Consider the following 16,995-nt stretch of genomic DNA (forward strand, 5'->3'; position numbering starts at 1 on the left):
ACCAGAAAGACATACTGGATCAGGCAACTAATGGCATTTGCAGTGATGAGTCCTGTTTCTTTACCCTCTCCTTAAACCATAAAGGCGTACGCTGCTGCTACAGACTCAGGACTGCACTAAATATACAACTGTCCATTTTAATACAATATAGGCTTTGTGTTCCTAGTCTGTGAGAACTGCTGTTGTGAAAGTAAGATTATGTAACATAAAAACTAACAAAACCCAAACCCTATAAGCTTCAAAGAGTGTTCTTTTCATGATACGTTCACCTAATGAATCAAGAAAATGCAATTTGATGTTAACACACTAAATAATAAATTATATCCTTATTCATAAAAGCAGTTGCTTTTAAAACTATCTACTTTTTGCTGTGTTCCCATACCAATAATATAAAAAAACCCTGCTCCACTGCAATAAATTTTTATTAACAAAGTAAGACATGACAGACACTCTTGTATTGCAAAGAGAATAAGAAATTAAATGAAGCACAACCATTTGTTCTCATAGGTATAGGTATCTAAAGATACAGGTATCTAAAATGGAGCAGTTTTACAGTCTGAATAAAAAATACCAATTTTTTTAAATGTAGCAGTGCTTGTTAGCAGCATAGGACCACCAAAAGATTGCATCATAGCACTACAGAGATTGCTACTGCCAAATGGAACCCAGAGGGAAGTCAGAGTTCTTGAATGCATAGCTGCTTACAGTGTCCAAATTAAAGACAAAAGATAGAAAAGGAGAAAAGTACATATCAACAAATACTTGTCTTTTAATCCTCATCACTTCTTCTTAATGCCAATGTAGCCCTCAACCTGGAATGAAAGATTCCCTCCACTTGCTAAAAGTTCACTGAAATCTGTTACCATCTGTTAAGTAGCTTAGCAAACATGGCTTGACACACATGTCTCTCAAGCAGTTTAAGTTAACGCAAGCTTGATGATACAGAAGATATTATACAAGATGGAAATCCATTTCACAGATCAAGCTCTACATTTATCTGAATGATGGTTGTCACAGAAGACAAGCGTCTGGGAATCTAACAGAATATTGGAAGATGAAGGCACGTGTGAAACCCAGTTCTGATGATATTAAAAACAAAATTAAATTTTCCCATACTGAATGAATCACTCTTGCACACAATAAAATGCACACCAGATAGTGAATTTCACATGAAATTTCCTCTATCTTCTTCAGCTCTAGGTAGGAAAAATGAAGGGCAGGTCTCCTGGTCAGATTCTGCACATCCCATGCTTTGGGCACTTGAGCACTCTTAAGAGTCCCACTATACAGCACAAAAGCCATTCAGTATGCCTGTTTCTTTTCATGGTAAGGTACAGCACATTCCTTTAAAAAAATCAAATCAAGTTAATTTGAAAACTCAACCAGCTACAAGAAATGCTAAAAACTTGATGCTTCTCTGCATATGGACCTTTATATGGACAAACATCCCTTCCCCTGTGTTGCAATGGGAAGGTTCACCCTGCAGGGGGTGAACTTTAATATTCCTCTAATAGGGACTCTCTGCTTCTGTAAACCATGCATATTATTATTGAAATTAAGATTATCAGAGAGGATTGATTTTACACAGCAATGGTCCACATGTAAAACTACTGCAGATGTGTGGCTAAATGAAGTGTCACTTTGGTAGCAGATGCACCCAATAAAACTTGGACAGCGTAGCATGGGGAACACAGAGATTTGAAACTGGATTAATGAGGCCTACCAGAAAATAGTCTTTGAAGTTTTCTTCTGTTAAAATTCATTAAAAAGATGCACAAAATAAAGAATATTTTTTAGCTCTTGCACAGCAATTTGCCTTTACTCCTCCTTTCTCATTGTCAACATGGCTACTTTCTAGATCCAAGATTTAAAGATTGATGGTAGTTTCAACAATTCTTTTTCATATTATAAGATAAACTTAGAAAGAATTTTCCAGTTATAGGGATAAGCAGTTATCTAGATACTATAATTTGCCAGTCAGACTTAGCTTTATTTTATGTTAACTACTTATCAGTCACGATTTTTACAGATTGATTCTCACAAAATGTTTTGAGCAGTAGACGCTACTAACATATTCTCCAATGGGGTCTCAAAGATCTTGAGAAAGCAATGAATTATTGTAAGATGGATATGAGAAGCAACTTTTCTAACCCTTCACTTAAAGCGGTTGAGAAAGCAAATAACTGTATTCTATATGAGAGTATCAGCCTAGTAACTCTGCACTTAAACCACACATAAACATCTCATTCTCAGGATGAAAGACACAGACCTGAGATGGCCTGTGATGATCTAATTCTCTTACAAGTGTCAGTAATTATAAATCTCTTACAAGTGTCAGAAATTATAAATCAATTATTTGATTGGCTACAAACAGCTCTGCAAAGTACAAGAGAACCATTATTTTTATAGGAATAAATTATATGAATAACTGAATTTATAAGCAGAACATTGAAAAGAGACAGTGAAGCAATGTTCACCTATAAGAGGGAGTAAGAGGCATTTTTTGGAAGTCACAGAAACTAAGGAAGCAAAAGACATTTTAAGACACTTTAAATCTTTCTTTATCCTCATCTGCACAAGATCATAAATTAACAACATAAGACCTAGGTTTAAAAATTGCAGTCTTTTCTTCCAGTGTGATGGAGAAGACATGGCAAGACTCATTGTCTTTATAGCTGGCTTTGCACTGAATCTTCCCACCAAATAATTCTGTGCACATTTAAAAAAAAACAAAAAAAAACAAAAAAAAACCCAAAACAACAAAAAAACACACACACAAAAAAAAAACACCAAAACAAAAAAACCCACAAAGTCCTAAGCTAGAAGTTGTAAGCAAAGCTATACAACTAGTAGCAAATAAAACCCCGTAATGTTAATATGATGAAATCAAAATTTTCAACATCATCATTTAGTTAGCTCCCAACTGTAAATTCCCTTAGTTTATTCTTTTTCTTTGGGTTCTTTTTGTTTGCCTGCTTTAAAAACCCTCTTCTCAAATTTTACTGTCAATGTGCTTGTCTTGAAAAAAATCTTCCACACAGATCTCAGAAATACTTATCCTGATTTGCTACAGAGCAAAAGCTCACCTACACATACCATTTCCACAGAATGGCTTTCATATGCACCTCACAACTATGGTGAGCATATCTTCTGCTCTGCTCTTCTTGGTGCTGACTGCTCCAACAGTCAGCAGCTGATGCCTTGGTAAGTTATTGCCCCATGGATGAACAGTTTATACAAGAATGTTTCAATCCTTTACTCTTATTTGGTAGATATTCATGTAATCCTGATACACTTTATGTATAATTTCTCATAATTCAGCATGGCTACCACCAGGATATTCAAACTCTTTATCTCAAATTACTCTTTCTTTTAGAAGATGGTATGAAAGGATGAGTCAAGAAGCTGACGTATTTTATACTGAATTGTTTCCCATGTTTTCATTTCTAGGGTTCAATCGCAATGAGTATCTGTGAGTGCAGGCAACTCTCACTACAGACAGAGTTAAGCAAAACTGACTGTCAGGGCCTGCCACTGGTGAGAAAAAAACATACATTTCCCCTGCCATACAATAGGAGAAAGGTGCTGCCATGACACGTCACTCTTGGTTTCATAAGGCAGAGGGGGAAAAAAAAAGCTGTTGGCTTGCCATCCAGTGAGGGACAAGATGCTCTCTCTCTTTGCACGACCTTGTCTTTGGCAAATCAGCAGCAGGAAGGACACACAACCCAGCAAAGCTGAGAAAGTCACACTGCTGTTCACCAGCTTCCTGAGGGATTTTTACTATTGCTCACCTCAGTAGTCTAATCTTTTATTTTTCAGCTGATAAGAGAGGATACTGTCTTTAAAAAAATAAGCAATGCTATACCTCCCTTATGCCCCATACAGTGCAAGGAATTTTGCTTTTAAGGCTCTCTGCATTAGCATAACATTGAAGGCCTTGAAAACAAATAGAGGCAGAATCTGTAAAAAGAAAAAAATACCTTCTTGAGCCATGTCTTAGAAATAAGCAGATTCTCCCCAGGTGTCATACTAATGAAATAAATTTCCTCAGTGGTTTCAATGAACACATTTCACTTATCATTTGCCACAGGCTCGGAGACAGCCTTTGCACTCAGTTAATCTCAGGTGACAGACACTAATTTAATCATTCACCAGCATGTAAATACACCCTTGTTCTTTGATAGTCCATGAGTTGAGTGTGAGGGGGGATAAAGGACCAGAGAAATGTGACACCATGTAAGTATCAGTTTGATGCTGTTCGAGCTTTCACATACCTACACGGCATCTGACTTGACAAATGACAGAGTCGCTACCATGAAGAAGAATCACAACTACCTCCCAGCCTGTCATCCTTCAGGATTACACTGCCCCCTGAAATCACAAACCTGAGGCAAATGGTTGTACCCCTGAAAATCACAGGATCGTAGGACACCCTGGTCTGGTGGGGACCTGGGAAGGTGTCCAATCCCAGTCCCTGCCCAGGAAAGGCTCACCCGTGGGATCAAACACGACTGCTCATGGCTTTACAAAGTGAGGGCATGAAACACCTCAAGGATGGACAAGACCCAACCTCCCTGAGCCCCAGCTCCACTGCTGGGCTGTCTTCATAGGGAGAAGACTTCCCAAATCAAAACTTCATCTTTCAAAGACTTTCAGAACATCGTCATGGTAGAAAAGTTTTCATGGCAACAAAAAGTAAGATATTTACCTCTCCTCCAAAGCAAATAATGTGATCAACAAAAATCCATAAAGCAAATAAATAAATAAGTTCATATGTGTATTTTGAATCATTATCATTATTTCCCTAATTTTACTACACACTTACCTTCTACTACCTACATTATTTTACCTTGACTAAGCAGCCGATTGGATTGATAAACTTCCCAAACACTTTTAATGATTTCATTTTGCAAAAACAATGTCTTTCATTGTATACCATTTCTTTATCTGATGACCTTGAATTATTGTACAATGTTATGAACATTATTCACACAACCTCTAGTGATATGACTGTTTATGGTATAAAGAAGCTGGAAGTGTTTTATTGTATTAAGTATCTGCTGAAATGATGCTATAAACATGGAAATGGAATTGGTGTGTCACCCTTGTTTTCATAAGTACGATAACTTCAGGAGGGGATTTATTTTTCACATCTTCATAAACCGCTACATTTAATGGAAATAATTCCCCTGCAAATTTTGACTCACTGGTTTTGTATGATAAAATGCTCACCCCCACCACTTCCTTTGCTAGAGCACAAGTCATATGAGAAGCAGCTGAGGGATGGGAATGTTTAATCTGGAGAAACGGAGGCTCAGAGGAGACCTTATCACCTCTACAACTACCTGAAAGGAGGTCAGTGTTAGTCTCTTCTCCCAAGTACCAAGCAATAGGACAAGAGGAAACAGCCTCAAGTTGTGTCAGGGGAGATTTAGATTGGATATCAGGAAAAATTTCTGCACCAAAAGGGTTATCAAGCATTGGAACAGGCTGCCTAGGGAAGTGGTTGTGGTTTAAATGCCAGTCCTGGGGGTATTTAAAAGAAGTGTAGGTGTGGCACTTAAGGGACATGTTTGAGGGGTGGACTTGGCAGTGTTGGGTTTACAGCTGGCTCGATCATCTTAAGGGTCTTTTCCAACCTAAATGATTCTATGATTCTATATCCCTGAAGATATATGGTATGAACCTCAAAAACCAAGTAGGGCTTCTTTGCAAGAAAGACATGTTTGCAGTATGAAGCCTCACATCTTTTCCCAACAGCATATACTGTTAGCAATATGCATTCATGACACCTAGACTGAAATCGTCCACAAGACAGAAGCAGTGACTTCGTTTAAAAGTGTCATTCTGCTACCCTTATTCTTCAAGGAGTTCCTCTGTGTTTACCAAGACTGCAATCTAGTACAGTGCTATTGCACTGGATAAGTAAATGAGATGCTAGCCCTGCAAGTTTTTAATGTGCTTGGTACTCATACAGCTGGTGATAAATGAGCAGTGTAGAGAACTGAAGTTAGACATTTAGGTGCAAGTGATGGGGCAGTGGCACCACTTCACAGACAACACTGCACTGGCAAACCCAGCTGACCATGCAAGGAAGGATCGCTTGTTGCTCACCTTGCAGAGGCTCTGTGGCATCCTCCAGTTTTCTGAAGATGTATCATTAGCTTTGATCTGTTTCCAGACGTGGTTTCCACAGATCTGAGTACCAAAGAAATCTATGTGCAAAGGCTGTCACGCTGACACAGACATAACATTACTGGTTGCTATTGATATGAGGTGTATTCAGATGTCAAGAAAGTCTCAGTTCCTCAATGCAAACTCCATTTTGGCAAGTAATCCCCACTGCTTTTTGCTCCCTTCATTAGTTTGCACCCAGGAGGCATGGGAGGGACCTCCTGGGAGACCAGAGTAGTGGCAAGAGCTCCTGTGAAGGCTGCATGTGCTGATCCTATGAGGGCAGGCTTCATCATTACCCACGTGCTCTACCAGGAGCCATGAGGCACCATAACAATGAACCTACCCTCTTTACCTTGCTGCTATCTAACCTTCACTTACCTGCAAAAATGTCAAGAAACAGAGCTGATTGCTGGCCCCAGAAAGTTAATGGATCTGTGTTACACATCAGCTCAGGCAGGTACCCAGGTTTTAGCTCAAGCAGGTCTGTCATTTCACAAAAGCCTTTATGGCTCAGGCATGGAGGTTATTCCACTGGGCAAGAGCCAGCCTGGCAGGCAGAAGCTGGGCTCTGTTTTCATTTCAGTTTCAACCTGTTCACTTTGAAGTGGGAACATAGCAAGAGCTGCTCAGGCACTGGCCATCCCCTTTCAGTGCACTTCCCTGTGCTGTCCCACAACAGACAAGTTCACCTAAGTCTGGCATGACTGTGAGAAACCCCGCTCCTCTCAGCCGAGAGCCCAGCTGTCCCTGTGGGACATGCTTCCTGGCCCCTGAGGCAGGGTCTGCAGCTGTGGCAGCATCACCACACCAGGGCTGGTCTGGGCAGTCCCACCACCCAGGCACCCACCACACAGGCTGACAGCAAGGCAGCCATGATAGTTCAGGGCATCAGGGTAGGTCATGACAGGATCCCCACTTCACCCCCCCTTTTATCAGGAGCTCAGATCTGCTCCTGCCAAGTCACCCAACCAGCCATTGTCAAGACTGTTAACTTTTCTTCAGAGTATTTTAATTAGGTAAATAAAAAATGGTAATTAAATCAACATTACGTAATGTGTTTCTGATTTGTAATCTCATTTAAATTAATTAACTGACTCAGCCCTTGTTTAGTTTTTAAACTGCCCTAGCTAAGAAGTGGAGCTCTGGGAGTAAATCCAGTTTTTATGTAGTTGAAAGAAATTCAAGGGCCTAGAAGCACTTACCAGAACCAAAATAGCAATAAGCATAGTCAGCTTTTCAGCTTTATTTCTCATGCACAGATTTATCTTTTTAATTTAAATTCCCTTATTTGTTTATGTAAAATAAATCACAACACTTATTTATTCAAAATATTTCTTATACAATTTATAAAGACCATATGTTGCTCGTTTTGAAAAATGAAAAACTTTCCCCAGCTGTGTTATACGTTGTGCATGGAATATATACATATTATATATATGTATGCACACACACACGCACACACACATGTTTAAGTTAAGAAAAGGGTTATACTTTTTCATGGCCTGACACAAATGTTTCCCATACTTCATAATATTAGCTGAGCTCTTTTTTGACATGTACATTAAGAAGAGATTTACATAGGTATCTTGCCACATGTGGATGAATGTGAAAGAATGAAGTTTCTTTCCAAAATGTTCTGGATTCAGTAGGAAAGGATGAGATATGAACACTTAATTTTATTCATCTGGAAGTTACTGTGGATACTAGCTATAGTCAGAAATATTCAGAAGTTGTTCTTGGAAACCAAGAAACCTTTTACATTAAGGTATGTATCATAAAGGGCTTTTACTGTGAATTCTTCAGAAAACGAAAAGCAAAAGGTGGAACACAGTGAAAGACTCATCTGATACTTAGAGAAAAAAGAAATTATACGGTAGACAATATTAATGAAAAGGTTCATATTTGCATGAAAAGAATAAGAATTTGCTTGCATATACCTTCAGCCAATTAATAAACTGGCCGCTTCATTATGTTGTGAAAGACAAATGTTGACCCTCACCTTTATGCACTGTATAATACTAAGAACTTCGGTACAGATCCTGGTTTCATGGAAGTCAGTATGGATTTTTTTCACTTGCATTTTAAGGCAGTAAAGCAGAAAGAGTTCAGGGAAATTGTCATGGTTTAACCCCAGCCAGCAACTAAGCACCACACAGTCACTCGCTCACTCCTCCCCGCTCCCAGTGGAATGGAGAGGAGAATCAAAAAAAAAAAAAGTAAAACTCATGTGCTGAGGTAAGACCAGTTTAATAACTAAAATAAAATATATTAATAACAATAATAAAAATATAATAATAATAGTAGTAATAGTTGTAATAAAAAGGAATATAACTAAAAGAGAGACAAATAAAACTTGAGAAAAGACAAGTGATGCACAATGCAGTTGTTCACCACCTGCTGACTGATATCCAAGCAGTGATCCGCCCCTCCCGCCAGCCAACTCCCCACAGTTTAAATACTGAGCATGACATTCTATGGTATGGAATATCCCTTTGGCTAGTTCGGGTCCCCTGTTCTGGTCATGGTGCCTCCTAGCTTCTTATGCACCTGAAAGCCAGGTGATCTCCACCGCATTCCAGAGAGTCCCTGCACAGACCCTGCACCTCTGCCCACAGGTTGTCCACCTGCATTTTGTTCCTGCATGCAGCAGAGCATGGGAAACTGAAAAATCCTTGACTTAGGATAAGCATGACTTAGCAACAACTAAAACATCAGTGTGTTATCAACATTATGCTCACACTAAATGCAAAACACAGCACTGTACCAACTACAAAAAGAAAATTAAGTCTATCGCAGTTGAAACCAGGACAGAGATAAAATACACATTTCCACTACATAAGGCAATAGTTTTAGGCATGCAATAATGATGACATGACTACAAAAAAAATCCATTTTTTTCAATACAGGTCTCAGCCAAAGGTTGTTAAAATCAATGGAAAGTTGCTCCAGCAAGCTTTGGATGAGGCACTTCATGTCAAATTACAGTTTAAAAGTACAAGAGAAAGCACAGTTCAATAAATACTGTAGGATAGGACTGCATCTTTGTTTGAACTGCATTTCATCCTCCAGTAAAACATACAGTAATAAAAGCCAGATTCTTCAACCTTTCAGAAAGTTACAATCATATACTACTTCACAACTCTAAAACATCACCTGGCAAAAAACCCACAAAGTAGTTTGCAAATACTAGCACAGGCTCAGGAGGCCTCTCCATTATTCTGTAGACAGAGATCTCCTGAAATGCTAAGTACGGCACCACACTATACACTAATTGGGGGAAATAAACAGCAATTAAACTAAAATACTGGGGTTTTACATATCTTGGAAACTCCAAAACTAGACTAGAACACTGCAGTGTTTAGTATTTCTTCAAGCCAGCTAAGAACACCATGAGGTAATACCTCTGCCAGCAAGTATAACTGCATTTAGGAGTCCAAGACAAAATCAGTGTTTTCTGTGAAACAGGAGGGAAAAGGTTTAATGGTCTGACAATCTGAGCATCATTGTAGTATTTCCAAATACTATAACATTAACCAAAGGATCTCCTAATTTTGATCTATGATCCACAATGTTACCACAACTATGTTTTTATTTCAATTAATTTCAACATTATGACTGGTGGTAAAACACAACCTTTAGCATAAAGAATATGGAACACACCAAGAGAAGACCCCAAAAGAGTGATGGTTTGGTTTTGGTTGGTTGGTTGGACTGGTGTTTTTTCAACTGCTGCCTATACACTGCTAAATGTTTCTTATCTTGAGATTGTCAGTTGATGCCATGTGCAATTTTTAAACACTGGGATATTAATTTACATCTAACAGAGATGGAACATAAGGAATGCCATAGTTCTGTGTATCCTTAAGTAACATATTTTTTATCATAGATCATGTTTATGAGAGCAATGTCTCAAATGGCAGTATATAAACATAATTTGTAGGTTATGTTACCATATTCTTTATAAAGTGGATTTAATTCCATCTGCTATAATTTAAAAGTTCATGGACAAAATATGCACCACTTTGCCTGTCCATATTCCCACACACGTACTATTAAAACAAATTAACAGTGACAAAAGAAAGATTAAATCTATCAATGGGCACTAAGCAGGTAATGTACAAGAACTGGCCGGCACAAATCACCCTACCTTCTCATACCAGTGGTTCATAAACTTGACTGGATTTGCAGGTGTGCTCACAGCCACCATGTTTATTTTTCAGCATATGTAAGTTGGTAATAAATAAATAATGAGAAGAGATAATGTATAGAGTACTGAAGCAACAGTGATAGAAAAAAAAAAATTCTGCTCAATGCATTGATTTTCTCTCTACTTTGACCTTTTATAGTAGATAAAAAACAGAAGCAAGTAATCATATAATGTGCCACAGGAGAATTTAAAATGTAGAACTGACTAACCCATGGAAATGTGTAACTAACCCAGTTTGGGGTTTGGGCAGGGGTGTTCTGCAAAAAATGCAAGGAATTTTTTTTAAAGTGTTTAACCAAAACAGAAAAAAAGTACCCTGATTTAAAACTTGCCTTTCAAATTTTAAACAAAGCAATTTTAAAGAGCATTTTTCCCACAGACTCCATATCTCCCTCTTAGCAATTAGTACTGCTGTTGTAGTCATATTGGTCAAAAGCTATAAATAAATATTAAAACCTATCTGATCATGTTCATTTGTGCCTTCCCAACATAATTCTGTCATTTTGTGGCTAATATCACATGGGAGCATGTGTTTTGTAACTCCGTAACTGTCACTATATATTACATGTCAGCATATCCCTCACTTCCGGTAATTTCTAATGTATCAGTATCATTTATGTAGGTGAAATTCCCTAACATAGGTGCAATACCAACTGCAGTTCTGCAACCAAGATTTTAAAATATGCTTACTTGTTCAGTATACAGCAGAGGCTCTTTTTGCTCCCTGTATTTCAATTTATTTACTAAAGCTGGCTGATGTTCTTGTAGTACCTAAGGATATTATTATATACTTGGAAAAAGGATGCTACTTTTTATCTTAAAAAAACAGATGGATTCAAATTCAAAATTCCAATTCAAAATTCCAAATTTTGTTTTTATTGCTTACTACTTTTTGCTTTGCATGAGTAAAAATTGAATGTTAATTAAGTAAAAAAAAAAAAAAAAAAAACAAACACCAAAACCAAAACCAAACCTTACCCACACAACCAAAAACCAAAACAGTAAACCCAACACCAAACTAACTCAAAATTCTTACTGCACCTGGTAACTTGCCAGTGCCTTGAACATTATTTAACCATCCAGAGTTTCTAAGGCTTATTTTCTTACTGCTGTTCCACCACAGCAGGACCTTGAGAAATCTATCAAGTCTGATTTGGTCTGCAGCTATAAAAAAAGTCTTTGGAGTTAAAAAACCTTGTACAAGTTTACTGAAAATACAACAGAAACTCACGTTTCAGTTTGTAGGCGCAAAAAGGGTTGCATCACTCAATAGCTCCAAGACATGAAGCCAGAATGAGTAACTTCAGACATTCAACACATCTACTATAACTGGAGGAATTACATTCTTATTAAAGGCCCTTTTTTACTTAAAAAATAATTTTCTGCTGGCCAAAGATATAAGATAACATTTAATCCAAACAGTCCTTTCCATTTTAATAAACTTGTATATTCATGTATCTCTGTGTGTGTGTGTGCTGAAATTTTAAATGCATATAACTTCGGGGTTATTTTACTTACAGACCAACATTTGGGGCTTTGTAGAGGGATAAGTCTAATGAGTTAAACATGTTAACTCTCTTGTGCATTTCTGAAAGAAAGGAATAAACAGCACCTCCACAACAGCATTCCTTACAGAAATATTTCAGATTTTTCTAAAAACTTTATCACAAAAAATAGCAACTAAAAACTTTCTCAGTTCTTCTGGGAACAATACTAATCATTTTCCCCCTTCTGCACTCACATAGCAGGTTCAAGATTCAGTTCAGCATCTTCTTATGTGTATTGAAGCACTTTGACAGGTCTGCACTGTATTTTTCCTGGACAAATGGGTTAAACTCACTTGACTTAAAGGAGTTAGATGAGACACAGTGCACTGCACATGAGTTCAGGTGTATGTACTGTAATTACAGCAGACCTTTTATGACTGATTTCAAGCAGATGACAATACTTTAATGGAAACCTGCAAATGTCAGGTTTTGCCTTACCTTCCTCCCTTCTGCCTGTCCCTCCCTGCCCTCCACAAACACACACAAACCTTGTGTGCTTCTGGAAAAATATTCTTACAGATCCCTTTCTAGCCCAGCCTCCATTCATTGTGGTTGCTGCCAACACTTCAGAGCAGTGTAATGTCAATCTGTCTGTGCTGCTTGAGCAACTTCATGTGAATTTGGAAAAGTGCACAACATCGACTAGACTTCATTCAGATCAGCCTACCTTTCAGTAGTTCAGGTTTCCACGCAGTTGCTAAAATTTGCATTGACATGTAAATGAGACCAATTGGCTAGTTAGACAATAATCTTTACTCTTATGAACAGTTATAGCAAACAAATCTCCAAAGCCCCAAAATGCTTTTGTTTTCAAGCAGTTTTCCAGGAGGTGTTGTACATCTGAATATCAAACAGTATGCCTTTAATGCCTATGTAAAAGTGAAACATGAACAACAATAGAGCCTTCTCAGGACAGCAGTATGGTATCAGCAATGGCAAGAACATGAGAAAATCCAGTTCTCCCATTAAATTCACCTTGGCCTGGGGCTGTGTTTCTCCACCCAGTGGGTGTGACTGACAGTCAAGCCTTGCAGAGAGCCCACTAGTCACACCTCACACTTGCAGAAAACAAACCAAGGAAACCAACACCAAAAAAAAAGGCACTGATCCCATGATGCAGCAAAGAAGCCTGCTCATCAGACTGCCCCAAGTTTTTCCCAAACCCTCTCGAACCTGAAGCTGTTCCATAGCAATGTACACTTTTCACATGATGCTCTTCTGTTCACTGACATCAATGAACTTCCACATGTGGGAGCCAAACAGGGGTGTGTGACCTGCTGCCCACAGCAGAGCGAGGCAACATCAGGGCTGGCAACAGAGAGCTCCACCAGCAGCAAAGCAACCAAGAATATGCCAGCATATTTTTTGGCCAATTTTTTCCAAAGTGATTCTGGCATTAGCCTTCCTACATACACAATTGTTCAAAATTAAGTTCGTGTAACGAAGTTAAAACGTGCACCATAGCAAGCCAGTTTGTCTACTAGAAGTTTAAAGCCCTGTGTCCCTCCAGGAAACACTAGCATTACTGTATGGCCCCTTTCTTCTATTTTAATGAAATGAACAATCAAATCACTTCCATATGCATAGCTATTGATAACAGCATGATGTAAGTATCCAGGAGATGGAAGCAGCACATGAAGACAGATTGCCATGACAATAAGAACAAAACTAAAGCTTCATACAAAGTCTAGTCTACAGGTTACCATAGTTTGTTAGACAGTATGTGAATGTATATAGGAGGCAGTCCAGAAGACATGAATCTAGCAAGACTGTCAAGCTCGCAAGCCTACACTGTTTCCCATACACGTTGGCTCAGCCAGAGCAAGTTTGGGTATCTTTGCACAGCTCTCACCTATACCATTTCAAACTATACGCCACAGCCGTTAAATTCATGTAGATTACAGGCAATCACATGAGGATCTCTGAGCAAAGGCATATGTTAGCATGATAGCTGCCTTCCTAAATTTATTAGCATAAGTCCATTTTCATAATCAGCAGATACAAAAAATTTAATCAGTATGTTGCAACATTTAAAAAAAAAAGACTATGCTAAACATACATTAAAAAAACCATGTTGGGAAATAACATTTATTAAGCAATGAGGCATTAAAAAGAAGTGCAGTGATTATGGAGCAGAACAAGGCAAATTCTCTGGACCATATCTTTCCATGAGGTTAGCAGGGGAGAACCACAGTAAATTGACATACCTGGGCTATGTGTTAAAAAATACTTTTTCCTATGTTTCCATACCTCATTCAAGTGTTCTCACAGACTGTTCAAATCAACATCATTTGTAGACTCATGACAAAGACTGGAATGGTTTAAATCATTAGAAAGCCAAGGTAAATTCTTAGCACAAACAACAAACTCCTTACTGTCTTTAATTCTGTAAAAATGAAGTTTGTGCCTCTTGGGAAAAAGCATCTCCTTCTTACAGGGATTGCAGACCAATTTTAACAACCTGTACAGCCTGAAGACTCTTGGCTTGGATGACTACCTACATTCAGTCCCTGCTAACAACAAATTCAGGGTTGATAGGTGACAAAATAAACAGCAGCAATCAAGATCTTGCTGATTTTAAGAATTCCCAGGAGAAAGCTTCCTGAAATACTCCACCAAATCAAGCTCTGTGAAAACTCTGCAGTGATGGTTCACTTTCAGGTACCTGAGAAAATGACTATCGCCACCCTGCACTGAAGAACATCCAAAATATTCACCAACAAACAAACAAAGCTGCATGACTGCTCAACTCCTTCACCATTACTAATGCTCTCTGCTTAGGGGGCAAATATAGTCAGTGGTATTTAAATCACAACCCAGTGAAATACAGCTGGAAGGACAGAGACAGAATAGACAAGTAATAGTAATAATTGCCATACACATTTACAGAAGATTCTTCTGTTGCGTTATTAAGAGCAGCGAACATACATGTGAGTAAATTACTCCCTGGTATGCAATAAATTCAGAATATGTGGCTTCGTGTGTGTGGAGTTAGAAGTGGTTGTCCACAAGCAATGTTTGACTCTAGGAAGTGCACTGTTATTCCATTAATGACATTGGCAGCCTTTTACTCAAGGTCTAGGTCTATAATTAACTTTAGGAATAATACTGTATATGAAATTGTTAAAGATTTCCTATAAAATAACTTGCAACCACCTGTATGAATGAACAAAACAACCAATAGCAATTTATCTTCCCTACCTTCTCTTTGCAATCTATCTCTACCTTCTTCCTGCCACCACCATATGCCTGGGGATATTCCTCAACCCTGCAGCCTTCTCAGTGTCCAGGAAAATACTTGTAGTTAAACAAAAAACGCTAAGAACTGTTCAAGTTTCATGTTCAACTGAGTAAGAGACAACCAAATGCTGCTTATTAGGAAGGGGCCTGTTGCTGAAAGGATCTTTCTCTTTTTTCTCTTGCTTGTTGCTGTTACTTTAAATAAACACCCTCTCTTTAAAGGTGAGCAAGGTAGGGGAGAGGCTGAGCAGATGATGAATAAAGCAAATAGTCTCTTTTGAAGACTGACTGAAATATGAAGCTGTGCTTTGCAACCTGGACTTTGATGCATCATCTGAACAGAAGGTCTCCCCTACAATCATGCGATTTTACAACTCCTGGCCAACAGTTATGCTGCATTTATGGCTACTATTTTCAGCCTTAGTGTTTAGTCAAAAACCAGAAGATTAAAACATTTGGTGAATATCATATTCATTATAAAAAACATTACAGAAATAGAAGTGGTAGATATATTTTCCTGCTTCAGCTTCACAAGGTGAAGAGAAGCTGAACCAAAACCAGGCAAACAAATTTTGTTCGGCTCAGGAGTTTCAGATTTATGTTGGTGAAGTTTAGGCTCTGAACAGCTATATAAGTATTACTAGAACTTCCCAGTTATCAATATTACCTTAAGCTTAATTTTCTTAGTAGTCACAAACAGCATCATGGATATTAATGTAACTGCAGATCCAACTGCAAAGAAGTGTAGTACTAAACTCCAAAGGAATTTGAATCCCAAATACAGTAAAACTGCAGGAGTAAGCAAAAGCAAACTGGGTGAGGAGGGGAAAGTGATAAATCCACAAAAGCAGAAAGGTTATTATGTATCTTTAGCACTTCACATTTCCCTGAGCTTTTCTCAGAATTCATCTTAAAACGTTCAGTGTTCACTGCCTCTGCAAGCAGTTTGTAAAACTGTAATCCATACACTCCTGTTGTCAAAAATTTCTCTGTATTCCTGTCTCAGCTATGTGCTGTGTACTCTCCAATTAGCCAAATACAGAATAGAAAGAAAATACAAATGTTGGCATAGGTGTTTTCAAGCCTTAGTTGTTTGACCTTTTTGTATAAGTTTTTGGCATCTGTGACTTGGCAGGCAGAGTGCAGGCCAAGCCAGGACAAAGAGGAAGACAGGAAGCAGAAAGCCGGCCATGTCTCCTTGGCAGTCAGCATTGCAACAGGGTGAAAAATCACATCATTGCCAAACCAGAAACAGTGGGGGAAGCCCAGATAGTTGGCAAGTCACATATGGTTGTATTGTACATCCTAAACACTAAATGCCTGATAAACTTAAGTGCTATGCCAGAACCTACTCTATTTAAACTGTCTTCTGCTGTACAGGGGAATACTTCATTTGTCCTTGTTTACGTGTTTCCTAAAGAACTGACACAAGCGTTGTTACTACCATCTAAGGGCTGGCAGGTTAAAAGCTTGCTGCCACTATATGCATATGAGCTTTTAGCATCATTCTAAAAAATCCTCTAAGATAATGCCAGAGGAGGGGATCCCCACAACACACACTCATTGTCTGTTCCCAACCCCCACTCCTGTGTATTCAAGCTTTCAACCACCCCGGGATAATCAGTGCACGGCCAATTGTGCCAAACTGCGTTAGGTCTTTGAAAATATTTTTTTAATTCTTGCCACATGAGTTGAGCAGGACTACCTGACTTTCAGCGTATGCCCAAACATTAGGTAAATATCCAGCTTCAAACCTGTGATCTGGGATGAGAGAAGGGCTTTGGGTAAAGGAGGCTGTCAACCACCTCTGCATCCTTCCAG

The 16,995-nt window shown here is 38.5% G+C and overlaps 1 protein-coding gene across 5 annotated transcripts in view; it reads right to left on the bottom strand.

Annotated features, from left to right (window-relative positions):
- The window catches only part of NFIB (nuclear factor I B), a 279,776-nt gene that overhangs the window by 78,278 nt on the left and 184,503 nt on the right, over positions 1–16,995 (bottom strand). The gene's annotated exons all lie outside the window — the stretch shown is intronic.

The sequence above is a fragment of the Strix aluco genome, chromosome Z, assembly GCF_031877795.1.
Source record: "Strix aluco isolate bStrAlu1 chromosome Z, bStrAlu1.hap1, whole genome shotgun sequence".
Lineage (NCBI taxonomy): Eukaryota > Metazoa > Chordata > Aves > Strigiformes > Strigidae > Strix > Strix aluco.